Source organism: Lithobates pipiens, unplaced genomic scaffold, assembly GCF_037356315.1.
Source record: "Lithobates pipiens isolate NorthernLeopardFrog02 unplaced genomic scaffold, aLitPip1_a1.2 Scaffold_28, whole genome shotgun sequence".
Lineage (NCBI taxonomy): Eukaryota > Metazoa > Chordata > Amphibia > Anura > Ranidae > Lithobates > Lithobates pipiens.
This window is the reverse complement of record NW_027507789.1, coordinates 82,331,713-82,346,120: the sequence shown is the minus strand read 5'-3', so window position 1 is coordinate 82,346,120 and position 14,408 is coordinate 82,331,713. Positions and strand designations below refer to the sequence as shown.

Below are 14,408 nucleotides of genomic sequence, written 5' to 3'. Positions count from 1 at the left end.
ACCAGCCTGTCTTCTGTACCCACTTGAATCTCTGTATACACTACCCAGTCTTCTGTATACACTGTCAGCTTGGATGTATACCCAAGCCTGTCTTCTGTATAAACTAGTTTCTCTATATGCACTGTCCTTTCTGTATACTCTCGACCCTCTCTATACATTAACCTCTCTATATACACTAACATCTTTGTATATACTAGCCTCTCTTTAAATTAGCCTCTCTGTGTACCCCAGCCTCACTGTTTACTCTAGCATCTCTGTATACTCAAGCCTACACGAGTCTTCTGTATTCTGTATTAACTAGCCTTTCTTCTGTATGCTGTAGTCTTCTATATATACCAGCTTCTCTGTACACCCTTGCATCTCTGTAAACACTGTGTAAACTAGCCAGTCTTATGTATACACTCGCCGACTGTATACACTAGACTCTCTGAATACACTAAGCTCTATGTCTTCTGTATACACTAGACTGTAAAAACTAGCTAGAATACACCAGCCTGTCTTCTGTACCCACTAGACTCTCTGTATACACTACCCAGTCTTCTGTATAGAATGTCAGCCTTCATGTATACCCTTTCTGTATACACTATCTTCTCTATATGCACTTTCCTTTCTGTATACACTCGACTCTCTCTATACACTAACCTCTCTATATACACTAACATCTTTGTATTTGTCTTTAAACTAGCCTCTCTGTGTACCCCAGCCTCACTGTTTACTCTAGCATCTCTGTATACTCAAGCCTATCTACATACACGAAACCTGTATTCTGTATTCACTAGCCTTTCTTCTGTATGCTGTAGTCTTCTATATATACCAGCTTCTCTGTACACCCTAGCACTGTAACAGTATTACAGAAACAGAACACCAGCAATAAGGTGTATACTGTGCAGGAGGCACACAACACCGACTCTAACTTCTGCACTGCAGATGCATGTATTGCAGAAATTGAACACCAGTAATAAAGGGTAGCTTCAGGTGTGTACTGTGCAGGAGGCACATAACACCCACTGTAACAGTGCTAGGTTCCCAAGCAGTAAAGACACTGTCCCTGCCTATCGTCCTCTTTCCCTGACCACCGCAACACACTATACAAGGCCGCCGTGCTGGCGGCCTTATATAGTGTGGGGTGTGTACTAAACCCCCCGAGCTATAATTGGCCACAGGAATCCTGCCTGTGGTGAATTGTGGCTCTCCTCACACAGGATGTCACATCTGTTCTTATTATATAGAACCTATTATGCTCCTCGTAAACTTTTTCAGTTTGGCCGAACGGCCGGACGCAAGTTGCCCCCGGTGCGGGAACATGAGGGGAGACATGATGCACATGTTTTGGAGAGGCCCAAAATTGATCCGCTACTGGACAGAGGTGACAGGAACCATTGATCGGGTGGTTGGAACCTCCACCAGGATGGAGGCGAAGTATTGTCTCCTGGGATTAGTTGAAGGAGTTGGAAACCCGGGAAGTAGCCAGATGGCAGTTCTGAGATGCCTATTTCAGGCAAGGAAACTGATTGCCCAACCCTGCTTAGCCTCCAATGTTGGCAATGACTTGGTTTTTTTCGCTTGTTTCCCAAGATGACCATGTTGGCGTTTGTCAAGATGGTTGAGAGTGCCCGAAGAGATCGCCTATGGCCCCATCACCTTGAAAGTGCCTGATCTTGTCTGATCTCGGAGGCTAAGCATTGTCGGGCCTGATTAGTAACTGGATGGGAGACCAACTGGGAATACCAGGTGCCGTAGGATTCTTTTTATGTTGTTGGCGTTGACATGTTTTTTTTTTTCCGCTTGTTTCCCAAGGTGATCATCTTGGCATTTGTCAAGAGGGCTGAGAGTGCCCAAAGAAATCTCCTACGGCCACATTCCCCTGAAAGCGCCCGATCTCATCTGATCTCAGAGGCTAAGCAGGGTCCGTAGGAATCTTTTTATATTGTTGGCTTTGACCTGTTTTTCTTTCGCTTGTTTCCCAAGGTGACCATTTTAGCATCAGTCAAGAGTTTTGAGTATGTCCCAAAGCGTTCGCCTGAGGTCACATCACCCTGAAAGCGCCCGATCTCAGAGGCTAAGCAGGGTCTGCGTCAGATGGGAGACCGCCAGGGTCTATGTTGTTGGCGTTGACCTTTTTTTTTTCACTTGTTTCCCAAGATAACCATCTTGGTATTTGTCAAGAGGGTTGAGAGTGTCTAAATAGAACACCTATGGCCACATCACCCTGAAAGCGCACAATCTCATCTGATCTCGGAGGCCTAGCAGTGTACGGCCTGGTTAATACCTGTATGGGAGACCATCTGTGAATACCAGGTGCCGTAGGCTTCTTTTTATGTTGTTGGCGTTTACCTGTTTATTTTCGCTTGTTTCCCAAGGTGACCATCTTGGCGTTTAACAAGAGGGTTGAAAGTGCCCAAAGAGATCATCTACGGCCCCATCACCCTGAAAGCGCCCAATCTCATCTGATCTCAGAGGCTAAACAGTGTCGGGCCTGGTTAGTACCTGGATGGGAGACCGCCTGGAAATACCAGGTGCCATAGGCTACTTTTTTTGTTGTTGGCTTTGAACTGTTTTTTTCGCTTGTTTCTCAAGGCGACCATCTTGGCGTTTGTCAAGAGGGTTGGGCGTGTCTTGAAGAGAACGCTTACGGCCACATCACCCTGAAAGCACCCGATCTCGTCTGATTTCAGAGGCTTAGCAGCATCAGGCCTGGTTAGTACCTGAATGGGAGACTGCCTGGGAAGACCAGGTGACATAGAAGGATCTGGCCTGGTTAGTGTCTTGATTGGGAGATCGCCTGGGAATTCCGGATGCCGTAGGCTTCTTTTTATGTTGTTGGCTTTGACCTGTTTTTTTTCCCTTGTTTCCCAAGGTGACCATCTTGGCATTTGTCAAGAGGGTTGAGAGTGCACAAAGAAATTGCCTACGGGCACAACACCCTGAAAGTGCCCAATCTCGTTTGGTCTCAGAGGCTAAGCAGGGTTGGGCCTGGTTTGTACCTGGATGGGAGACCGCCTGGGTTTTCCAGATGCCGCAGGCTTCTTTTTATGTTGTTGGCGTTGACTTGTTTTTTTTGTTTGTTTCCCAAGGTGACCATCTTGGCGTTTGTCAAGAGGGTTGAGCGTGCATTTGATCTCAGAGGCTAAGCAGGGTTGGGACATGGTTAGTACATGGATGGGAGACCGCCTGGGATTTCTCGATGCCATAGGCTTTAGTTTTAAGTTGTTGACATTGACTTATTTTTTTAATTTTTATTATTCTTTTATTAAGTAGAACAACATAAATATAACAGTCAACCATACAGCATGAGCCAGGGTCACAATTACATGCTAACAAAAAATAGGCAGCCAAATAACTCTGGGTTCTCAGAGGGGAGTCCTACAGTTTCATGCAAAAAATAGAGAAACCCCACCTCCGACATGTAGTACAGTATAACTAGTGCAACTCCGTTCGGACAAATGTAATCATGGAGAACAACTGGGACCACAGCGAGCCAGCTTATCATGACCTACGTGAACCAGAGTAAAATATGAGCCGGTCATGTCCAGAACCCTGGGGTTCTTCTGGGTCCCGAAGGCTAGTAAGGAGACAAGGCATAGTCAAAAGGGAGGACGGGGGAAGAAGAGAGTGCAAAGACGGAGAGAGAGGAGGTGGGGGGATGGCGGCGGGGAAAAAAAAGAAAGATAAAGACAAAAAGGGAGGGGGGGAATGCCACCCAGGGCAGACATGGCCTACGTAGGTAAACGTTAGATGTTCAGTCGTTTTCTGGGACGGAGGCACTGCTCACCTCCCGAATGTAGTCTCGCGTAACAGTAAAATACCTCCAGGGCCTCCATGTAACACTAAATGCCTCTTCAGTGTTGTGAAGGGTGGCGGTCAATTCTTCCATCCGGAGAATATGATTGACTTTGGAATACCACAGCACCTTGGATGGGGGCTGAGGCTGCCTCCACAGTGCGGGAATGCAGGCCCGGGCGGCATTCAGGAGGTGCATCGTGAGGGTTTTTTTGTATTTTCGAACAGGCTGTTCGGTCAAGTGTAGAAGGCACACTACTGGGAACCCAAAAGTTCCTCAAGGTCGGGCATGCCCAGAAAAGGTGTCCCATGGTCCCCATATCTGAATTTCACCTCCAACAAACATCCGGGATCGATCTATCCATTTTATTCAGAAGGTATGGGACTCTATACCAGCGTGAGACTATCTTGTATCGTGATATTGGTTTGCGATGGAAGCTTTATGTACTAAGGTCAGGATCTTCCCTATCTGTTGTGGGGTAAATGTGATGCCAAAGTCCCTCTCCCATTTGTGGATAAATGGTGGGGGTTGACTCCTCCTCCTGACTACTCAATAGGTTGTACAGGAGGGAGAGGGTGTGTCGCACAGGTTCCCTTTTGTGACAGATGGATTCATAGGGTGTCAGGTCTCTAGGAGTGTAGGGGGCCCTTTGTATGGCCAGAAGAAAGTGACGAAGTTGATAAGCACTAAACAAGTCAAGCGGAGGGTCAGAAAGCTCGGCGACAGTTTGCGTGGTCGGGAGCCCTCCCGTGGGCCACATCTCTCCCAGACGCTGTTTCCCCACCACTGTCAACTGTCGCAGTTTCTTGTTGGTAAATCCCGGTGGGAAGTCTGGATTACCTATAACCGGAGTCATTGGTGATGGCAGGGGAGCAATGTGTGTGCAGCGGAACAACCTCCGCACAACAGCCAACGTAGCTCCCACTACGGGGTGACCTCTGAGGTCTTTTGGTAGGGAGGACAGGAGCCACGGGGAGGTCAATAGGGGAATGGATCCATCCTCAATCTCCATCTCCACCCCCTGCTTGTGTGGGCCATTACAATGCCAATCAACGACTCTCGCTAGCAGAGTCACTCTGTAGTATTGTCTGAGATCTGGGAGACCCAGACCCCCCTTGTCCTTTGGTCTGGCAAGCAATTGCAAATGGGCTTTGGGCAGTTTGCGCGCCCAAATAAAGTCCCGGAGCAGCACCTGCAGTTGTCTGAAAAAAATTGGGGGTAACCGGATCGGTAATGTCTGGAACATGTATAAGATCCGAGGGAGGGCCATCATTTTGAATGCATTACAGCGCCCGAACCAGGTCAGTGTTAAAGCATGCCAGTTTCCCAAATCAGATTTCAGTCTATCCAGGAGAGGGACAAAATTAAGCAGGTACAATTGCGCTAAATCCGCTGCGATGTCAACGCCCAGTTAACGTATAGATTTTTCAGCCCAGTAGAATGGAAACGAGGAGCGGAGCCTCTTGGCCTCACCATCCGGAACCGATATATTCAATACATATAGGCTGCCGTGTCGCTGTAGAGACGCAAGTATTTTGGGAAGCAAAATGTGTGGATTGGAGACGGAAAAAATTAGATCGTCAGCGTACGCCGCAATTTTGTGGTGTGCCGAGGGTTTGGATATGCCAGTAATATTCGGGTCATTCCAAACGTGACACATAAGTGGTTCCAGTGTCAGAATTAAAATTAGGGGAGACAGAGGGCACCCCTGCCTCGTCCCATTAGTGATGGGGAAAGAGTCCGAGCACCACTCGGTCACCCGTACCGCTGCCGATGGCGTGGAGTAAAGCGACATTTCCCAGCTCATCATGTTGGGGCCAAGACCTATATGTTCCAGGGTGGCCTGCATAAAGTGCCAGGCCACCCTGTCAAAGGCCTTCTCCGCGTCCGTTGACAACATAAGCAAGGGCCTTCCCTGTACATGCGCTGCATGGATTAAATTGAGGACTCGGGCCGTATTGTCTCTAGCTTCCGACTTATTTTTATTTTTTTGCTTGTTTCCCAAGGTGACCATCTTGGCGTTTGTCAAGAGGGTTGAAAGTGCCTGAAGAGATTGCCTACGGGCACATCACCCTGAAAGCACCCGATCTCGTTTGATGTTGGAGGCTAATAGAGTCGGGCCTTGTTAGTACCTGGATGGGAGAACGCCTGGGAATACCAGGTGTCGTAGACTTCTTTTTATGTTGTTGGCGTTGACCTGTTTTTTTTCCGCTTATTTCCCAAAGTGACCATCTTGGTGTTTGTCAAGAGGGTTGAGAGTGCCTGAAGAGATTGCCTATGGCCACATCACTCTGAAAGCACCCAATCTCGTCTGATCTTGGAGGCTAAGAAGAGTCGGACCTGGTTAGTACCTGGATGGGAGACCACCTGGGATTACCAGTTATTGTAGGCTTCTTTTTATGTTGTTGGCGTTGATTCGTTTTCTTTTTTTTGCTTGTTTCCCAAGGTGACCATCTTGGCATTTGTCAAGAGGGTTGAGAGTGCCCAAAGAGATCGCTTACAGCAGCATCACCCTGAAAGAGCCCTATCTCTTCTCTTTTCTGAGGCTAAGAAGGGTTGGGCCTAGTTAGTACCTGGATGGGAGATGGCGTTGGAATACCAGGTGCCGTATTCTTCTTTTTATGTTGTTGACATTGACCTGTTTTTTTTTCACTTGTTTCCCAAGGTGACCATCTTGGCATTTGTCAAGAGGGTTGAGAGTGCCCGAAGAGATCACCTACGGCCCCATCACCCTGAAAGCGCCCAATCTTGTCTGATCTCGGATGCTAAACAGTGTCGGGCCTGGTTAGTACCTGGATGGGAGACCGCCTGGGAATACCAGGTGCCATAGGCTTCTGTTTTTTTTTTTTTTTTATTTAGTAGTATGCGACATACAATGCAAAGGCAACTTCACAGAATGTGTGATACAAATAGTTACAAACAAACGATCATATTGCATGGATATCAGAGCCAATGGTAAGAAGTCTGAGGAGAATAGCACGTGTACAGCTTTGCGGTCATATTAAGATGAGATTAAAGCTCCATCTCGTTGGGATCCTCTATCACTTAAAATAGTATTGATACTAGCCCTGCTACCCTCGAAGAGTTTAGATATCCATAGATAGGGGAAGAGTATTGTGTAGTAGTCAAATGGGGTCAGAACATACCATTTTCTTTTCCCTTTTTTGAGTTAAGAAGGGAAATAGTAGAACTGAAAGGAGGGAGAAGGGGAAAGAGAAGATTGGGGAAGGAAATGGCAGAAAAGGTAAAGAAGGGGTAAGGGGGTGTCGTGGGTAGAGTGGATAGGGTGGGGTCCCCTCCCAGGGAGCAAGAGACGCGCTCGGCTCACCAGCTCATCAGCTGTCCAACGTTTGGAACAGCGATCTCCAACGATCACCATGAGCTTACTATGTCTCACGGAGGTATTCTTCCGAAAAGCGAAACTGGGTCCAGTAGAACCATCTGTTCCCATGTTTTATCCCTCATTGTGGCAGTCAGGTCTTCCATTCGTTCAATATCATTTACCCTTGCGAACCACTGGGTCACCATTGGAGCAGATTGCTCTTTCCACTGACTTGGGATGCAGGCCCTAGCTGCATTGAGGAGATGTTTAAGTAAGGACTTATGATAACGCTTTCTCGACATAGGAGTTAGATTGAGAAGAACTGCTGCGGGATCATTGGCTAAGGAAATGTCTGTGAACTTGTGGATGAGTCTCAGGACAGGCTGCCAGAATGTTTGTAATTTAGGGCATTCCCAGAAAATGTAGAGAATGGTGCCAGTCTGTTGCCCACAGCGACAGCAGCGGTCAGATTGACCGGGGAATATTTTGGCCAACACCACCGGTGTACGATACCAGCGTGTGATCAGCTTAAATGAGATCTCCTGATATTTACTGCAGAGTGACGACTTATGGGCGAAAAAGAGTATTCTGTCCTTCTGTGGTTTGGAGAATGTAGTTTGTAAGTCCCTTTTCCATTTAGCTAGGAAGGGTGGATCCGTGGAGGATTGTGCGTCTGTCAGGATTTGGTAGGACCTAGAGAGGGAACCACGAATTGGGCCATCATCCAGGCAAAGTTCCTCGAAGGGGTGGAACTGTCTAGAGAAGAACGAATGGTTAGGTAGTGATCCGAGGAAATGGATTAGCTGTCTAGCTCTCCAGCTATTCAATGCAACAGGTACTTGCTCTAGCAGTATGGTCCCCATGGGAATCAAGCCCGTGGGTCCAAGAAATAGGGCTGCTCTCAGAAGCCCTTTCGGGGCTTGCCTGGTAAAGGCCTGGTCAGACAGGCCCGGAGGGAATCTAGGATGTCCAATAATTGGGGTCATAGGAGAAGGGAAGTTAGTCAGGTGGGAAAGGTGAAAAAAACTATCCATCTCGGCGAGCGAGGGGCCAATTAACGGGTGAGTAGTCACACAGGGCTCCAATGGCCTCCCCGCCCAAGGCATACCAGCCAGTGGAACCCGCGCCATCTCCTGCTCTAGCTTGACCCATAGCTTCAGTTCCCCATGCCGGTGTCTTATCACATATGGTCCCCCATTGGATAGTGACCGCTGTGTACTGCGCATGCGCAGTACACAGCAACACAGATTCAGAAAATTGCCGAGCATGAACGGCGCCTGCGCACTGAGTCCAGGTTCTATCCCCACTATCCAAGTGGACATAGAGTAAGAATATAAAAGAGCCGAGCGCAGCGAGGCCGAGCCCGAAGCGTGGCGAGCAAAGCTCGCCTGCGAGGGACCCTCTAATATTCACAACCCTATGTCCGCTTGGATGGTGGGGCTACCACCTCCACTCACCGCGCAGGCGCCGTTCAGCTTCGGAGATTTTCCGAAGCTTCGTCTGCTCCATACTGCGCATGCGCAGTACGGCGCGGACACTATATCATGGCCGGACAGTATATGGCAGAACACCGGCACCAGTCAACCACCGGTGTCATGTGCGTCGCTGTGTAATATAGAGCAGGGTCCGGGAAGCCAATACCTCCCCGCAATTTCGGTCACAATAGCATTGCCCTACCAATACGCATATGTTTTCCGCGCCAGAGGAACTTGATAAAGATTGAGCGAACCGCATGAAAGAAAGTCTGGGGTATTTTGATAGGTAAGGCTTGTAGTAGATACAGAAGTCGTGGCCTCGCGTTCATCTTCAACACATTACAGCGTCCGAACCATGACAGAGCTAGTGGGTCCCATCTTTTAAGGTCCGCTGTAAGCCCATAGGCTTCTTTTTATGTTGTTTTTTGCTTGTTTCTCAAGGCGACCATCTTGGCATTTGTCAAGAGGGTTGGGCGTGTCTTGAAGAGAACGCTTACGGCCACATCAACCTGAAAGCACCCGATGCCGTCTGATTTCAGAGGCTAAGCAGCGTCAGGCCTGGTTAGTACCTGGATGGGAGACTCCCTGGGAAGACCAGGTGCCATAGAAGAATCTGGTCTGGTTAGTGTCTTTTTTTTTTTTAATTCTTTATTTACGGATTGCAGGTAATACAGAGACAAACTGTAAAAGACATAGATCCCTCAGTTTTCCAGGTTAACAAAAATACATAGTTAATACTTTGTGGGGGACCGGGGGAAACCTAACAACTTATGTCAGCAGCAGCCCCAGCCGTGGCTAGGCCACCACATTATCCCACTCTAATGATCTGGCACCTCAGTGTCTACTTATAAACCAGGGCAGTCCGCGGGGCGATCCCCCTCAAGGCCCAGACTGAGGGGCCTCTAACATCGGTCACCTTCATTCTATTGGTCAAAGAGCTCAGCCGGGACCACCCCGAGGGCCGCCAACCCCTGGCTGGGAAATCGAGGGAACAAAACGAAAAGATCCTTGCAATCACCATGTATTTTAATTATACTTGGGAGTTAGGGGGTAGGGAAAGAGGGGGGAGCAAATGGGCAGGAGAAGGGGATGGGGGGCTCCAAGACAACCAACGACAACCAACGAGCAGTGTGCTCTTCCTCCCTGTCGCCTAACGCTGATGTGAGCTGTTCCATACGGTAGATGTCGCAAACTCTTGCAAACCAGTGAGACACCAGTGGAGCGGCCTGCTGTTTCCACATGCTAGGTATACATGCCCTGGCCCCACTCAGAAGATGTTTTAAGAGAGATTTATGGTACTTCTTGCTCGAGAGTGGAGTCAGATTGAGGAAGATCGCAGCTGGGTTGTTCTGGAGATCAATAGCCGTGAGGTCATAAATGATATTGAGAACCTGTCTCCAGAAATGGGCCAGTTGAGGGCATTCCCAAAAGATATGTAGTAACGTGCCGGCTTGTTCACCGCATCTCCAGCACAAAGGGCTGTGACCGGGAAACATAGCCGCCAGGACAGTGGGGGTCCTGTACCATCGGGTCAAAATTTTATAAGCTATTTCCTGGTATTTACTACATAGGGATGACTTGTGCGCAAAAAGAAGCGCGCGGTTCTTCTGGTCTGGCGAGAGCCGGACATGCAGGTCTCGCTCCCATTTTTCCACGAACACCAGGTTACCCTGGGAGAGTTGGTCCAGTAGGATGCGATATGACAGGGAAAGAGACCCTCGGGTCGGTCCCTCTCCTGAGCATACCTCCTCAAACGATGTTAGGGGTCTGCGGAATTCGCCACTGTTTGACAAAGATTTCAAGAAGTGGGAGAGTTGGGCAAGCTTCCACTGTCCCAGGGCCGTGGTTGCTAACGCCTCGTACATAGTGGAGACCGCTGTCCACATCCTAGTGCCAAGAAAAGAAGAGGCCCGCACAAGGTCCCGGTCAGGGTCGAGGCGGAAAGACTTTTCCGTCATGCCGGGTTCAAAGCGTGGGTGTCCAATAATAGGAGTCATGGGCGAAGGGAAACTGGGCACGCCCGTCAGGGTAAAATATCTGTCTAGCTCTTGTAACGTTTGCTCAATGAGTGGGTGTGCCGCGTCGCTCCCGACCAGCCCGGTCCACTCCAGGGCAAACCTGGAAATGGTACGGATTCACGCTCCAGACGAACCCACAGCTTATCCTTCAGGTGTCTGCACCAGTCAACTACTCTGTTCATGTGCACCGCCGTATAGTACCATGCCGGATCTGGGAGGCCAATCCCTCCCTTGTCTTTTGATCTGAGCAGTAATGTTCGGCTGAGTCTTGGAGGCCTGCCCTGCCATACGTATCGAATAAAGATGGAGCGCATGGCTTTAAAAAATGATTGGGGGATTTTTATCGGTAAGGCTTGTAATAGGTACAAGAGTCTGGGCATTACATTCATTTTGAGCACATTGCATCTCCCAAACCAAGAGGTCGCCAACTTTGACCACCTCTAGATCTATGGCAAAATTTTTTAGAAGCGGCTGGAAATTCAATTGGAAAATCAGATGTGGGTCCGGGGGAACCTTGGTACCCAGATATTGTATAGCCCCAGTTGCCCAACGAAAGGGAAAATTAGTGCTTAGACTCGTCTGGGCGTTGGTAGACAGGGAGACGTTGAGTGCTTCCGATTTCTGTAAGTTAATTTTAAAATTTGACAGGGTGCCATATCGTCTTATTTCCGCTAAGAGATTCGGCAATGTAATGTGAGGCTCCGAGACATAGAAAAAGAGGTCATCTGCAAAGGCTGCGACCTTATGGTGGTGTGAGGGGGTGTCCAGGCCCTTGATGTCTATGTTCTGCCTGATGTGGTGCAGCAAGGGTTCAAGCGATAGGACAAACAAAAGGGGGGACAACGGGCATCCCTGCCTCGTTCCATTGCCAATAGTGAAACGCGACGAGGCAAACCCATTGACCCTAACCATCGCCGTCGGTGACGAGTAAAGAGCTGTAACCCATGAAAGCATGGGGGGGTACACCCAAGCTTCGCAGGGTGGCTAGCAAAAAAGGCCAGCTCACCCTGTCAAACGCTTTTTCTGGGTCCACAGAGAGCAACATAATCGGTAGTTTAAGGCGTCTGGCGCGTTCTATAACATTGATTGTCCTGGTAGTGTTGTCTCGGGCTTCCCTGTTACGAATAAACCCCACCTGATCCAGAGGTATCAGGCGTTGGAGAATGGGCGCCAACCGCTCCGCCAGTATCTTAGTGAAGAGCTTAAGGTCGCTGTTTAATAAGGAGATGGGCCTGTAGTTCGCACAGAGAAGCGGATCCTTCTCCGGCTTGAGTATGACCGAGATGCTTGCCTGCAACAGCTCCGGTGGAAAGGTCTGGCCCTCCAATAGGGCGTTAAAAGCTGACACAAACGGCGTGGACAACAGGGAGAGGAAGGCCTTATAATAAGGGACCGTAAACCCATCTGGGCCTGGTGCCTTGCCCTTGGGTGAGTCTCTTAACGCTGCCGACAATTCCTCCGGGGAGATAGGTTGCGAGAGAAGCTCTATCTCTTCCTGTGTCAGCGACGGGAGGTTTGCCGAAGCTAGGTACTCGTCAATGGCCGCTGTGCCGGCCTGGAGGGCGTCTCCTGAGTCCCGGGGGTGCAAGTTATAAAGGGCTTCATAGAAAGATCGGAAACACTCCGCTATCTCCCGTGAATCATGAAGCTTGGCACCCGAAGGGGAGGTTATGGTTGGAATGAAGGACGCGTTGCGTTGGGCACGCAGGGAGTTCGCTAGGGACCTACTACACTTGTCTCCATATTCATAATACGTCCTGCGGACCCACATGAGTCTGGTTCTAGCCTGAAAGAGAGAGAAATCTCTGATTTGTTCTCTAAGATCTCTCACCTCTACCTCCAGCGCAGCAGTCGGCTGGGATTTGTGTCGTTGTTCACACGCATGCAACTTGGCAATAAGTTTGGAGAGAGCCTCAGTTTTGGCCACTTTGAGTCTATGACCATGTTTAATAAGAATGCCCCTAATGTAGCATTTATGAGCCGCCCATAACATGAGGGGGTTGGAAACAGAATCACGGTTATGATCAAAGTAACTTTCTAATTCCCTAAGCAGGTCTGCGTGGGTCTCAGGGTCCTTCAGGAGAGACTCGTTCAGTCTCCACCAGGACTGACCACGCGACTCCTGTTGTAGCTTCAGCATCAAAGAAATCGGGGCATGGTCAGACAGGGCTATGTGGCCTATCTGAGCGTCTGTGACCGCTGGGATAGCATTGTGGGTGACTAAAAACATATCTATACGTGAGTAAGAACCATGAGCGGTGAAAAAGAACGTATAGTCCCTATCCTGTGGGTGAAGCGTACGCCACACATCGATCAGTCGGTGGGAGTGTAGCAGGTCTCTTATGTGTGAACGCGTTCTCGCAGAAATCGCAGAGGTGCCCGATGATGAGTCTCTGCGGGGGTCCAAGGTGAGGTTAAAGTCCCCCCCAACGATCAAAGTACCCTCTGAGAATGCAGCCAGGGCATCCAAGCATGCTTCTAAGGCCGGCAGCTGGTCCACATTCGGCATGTATAGGTTGGCAAGAGTAAAAGTTTGCGAGTGGAGAGTTCCCTTAATGAAGAGATATCTCCCTTCACTATCGGCTTGGACAGCTAACAGGCGCCACGGCAAGTTTTTAGCAAGAACACACACTCCTCTCGATTTGGAAGTAGGGGACGTGCTGTGGTGGGCCAGGGGGAAGTGCTTACTATAAAGCCGTGGTATTTGGTCTGTCCTGAAATGGGTCTCCTGGAGGAAAACTATTTGGGGCTTCATCCGCCACAATTCTGTCAGGCAGCTGGACCTTTTTTCAGGTACATTCAGCCCTTTCACATTCCAGGAAACCAGCTTCAGGGCCATGACGGCAGTGGTACCCGGCCGGCGGTCCCCACCAGAGTCAGTAGTAGATATAGAGTTCAAGCACAGAGGAAGAGGAGGAGAAAAAGGAAAAGCAGTAACGAAGCGGAGAAGGTCCGGAGTTAGTAGGGAGGAGGAGGGTAGGAGGGGTGGGGATAGATCGGGGAATTGCTAAAGCTCCTATCGGAGAGAACCTGCCGGTTAGGGCAGAGGGGCCTAGTGGGGGAAGAGGTAAGGCACTGCAGAGGGAGGAACTCGTCGGTGCAGTACCCCTCCAGCATCCCATGGTCCATGCAGTCGCAATCGGGCGTGCACGGAGCTTCTTTGGCATCTTAACTACGACATCAAACGCATTATAGAACATCACTGCAGCAGGTATCGGGCAGTTAACAACAGTAGAACAGTGCATAATTAGACCAACATATTAAACTTTTCAACACAGAGTATAGATAACTTTATACCACCCAGGCACCCGCCCCTCCCCCCCCCCAAAAAAAAAAATGGAAAAAAGGGGGGGGGGGGAGGAGAGGGGGAGGGAGCGGGAACGCCGCCCAGGGGCACCCGGGGGGCACCACCAGGCAGTCCAAAAACACAAAGAGCGCCGAGACTAGGGCACCTGTAGATAAACAGTAACGAGAATGGTGAACAGTACCGCCAATAACTCAGGGCTTCGTCCAGGAAGCGCAGTGTCCAACTCTGTTCTTCCAATGTCCTTCCTCTCCCCTAGCGGGGGCGCTGGGAACAATGGCCCGTGGCATGGTAAACAACACAAAGCTGGATACTCCAGCCGTCTATGTTGGTAGAGAAAAAGAAAACAAAAAAAAAAGGGTATAACACAGGAATAACGGAAAATTACTGTACTCTCTCAGGGTTCACGATCTTGAGGGGCCTGCGATCTCTGACGTTGGGATCGACGGTGGCGTCTCACTCTCTGTGGCCTGGTTGAGGGGTTGTTCGTCGGGGCCACTGCTCCCTG

General features: G+C 49.5%; 4 pseudogenes; all 4 read left to right on the top strand.

Annotated features, from left to right (window-relative positions):
• Positions 1-1,624: 1,624 nt before the first annotated feature.
• On the top strand, positions 1,625-1,743 carry LOC143936827 (5S ribosomal RNA; annotated as a pseudogene).
• A 666-nt stretch (positions 1,744-2,409) lies between these two features.
• Positions 2,410-2,528, top strand: LOC143936624 (5S ribosomal RNA; annotated as a pseudogene).
• A 3,526-nt stretch (positions 2,529-6,054) lies between these two features.
• LOC143937766 (5S ribosomal RNA) lies at positions 6,055-6,173 on the top strand (annotated as a pseudogene).
• Positions 6,174-6,495: 322 nt separating this feature from the next.
• On the top strand, positions 6,496-6,614 carry LOC143937679 (5S ribosomal RNA; annotated as a pseudogene).
• Positions 6,615-14,408: the final 7,794 nt, after the last annotated feature.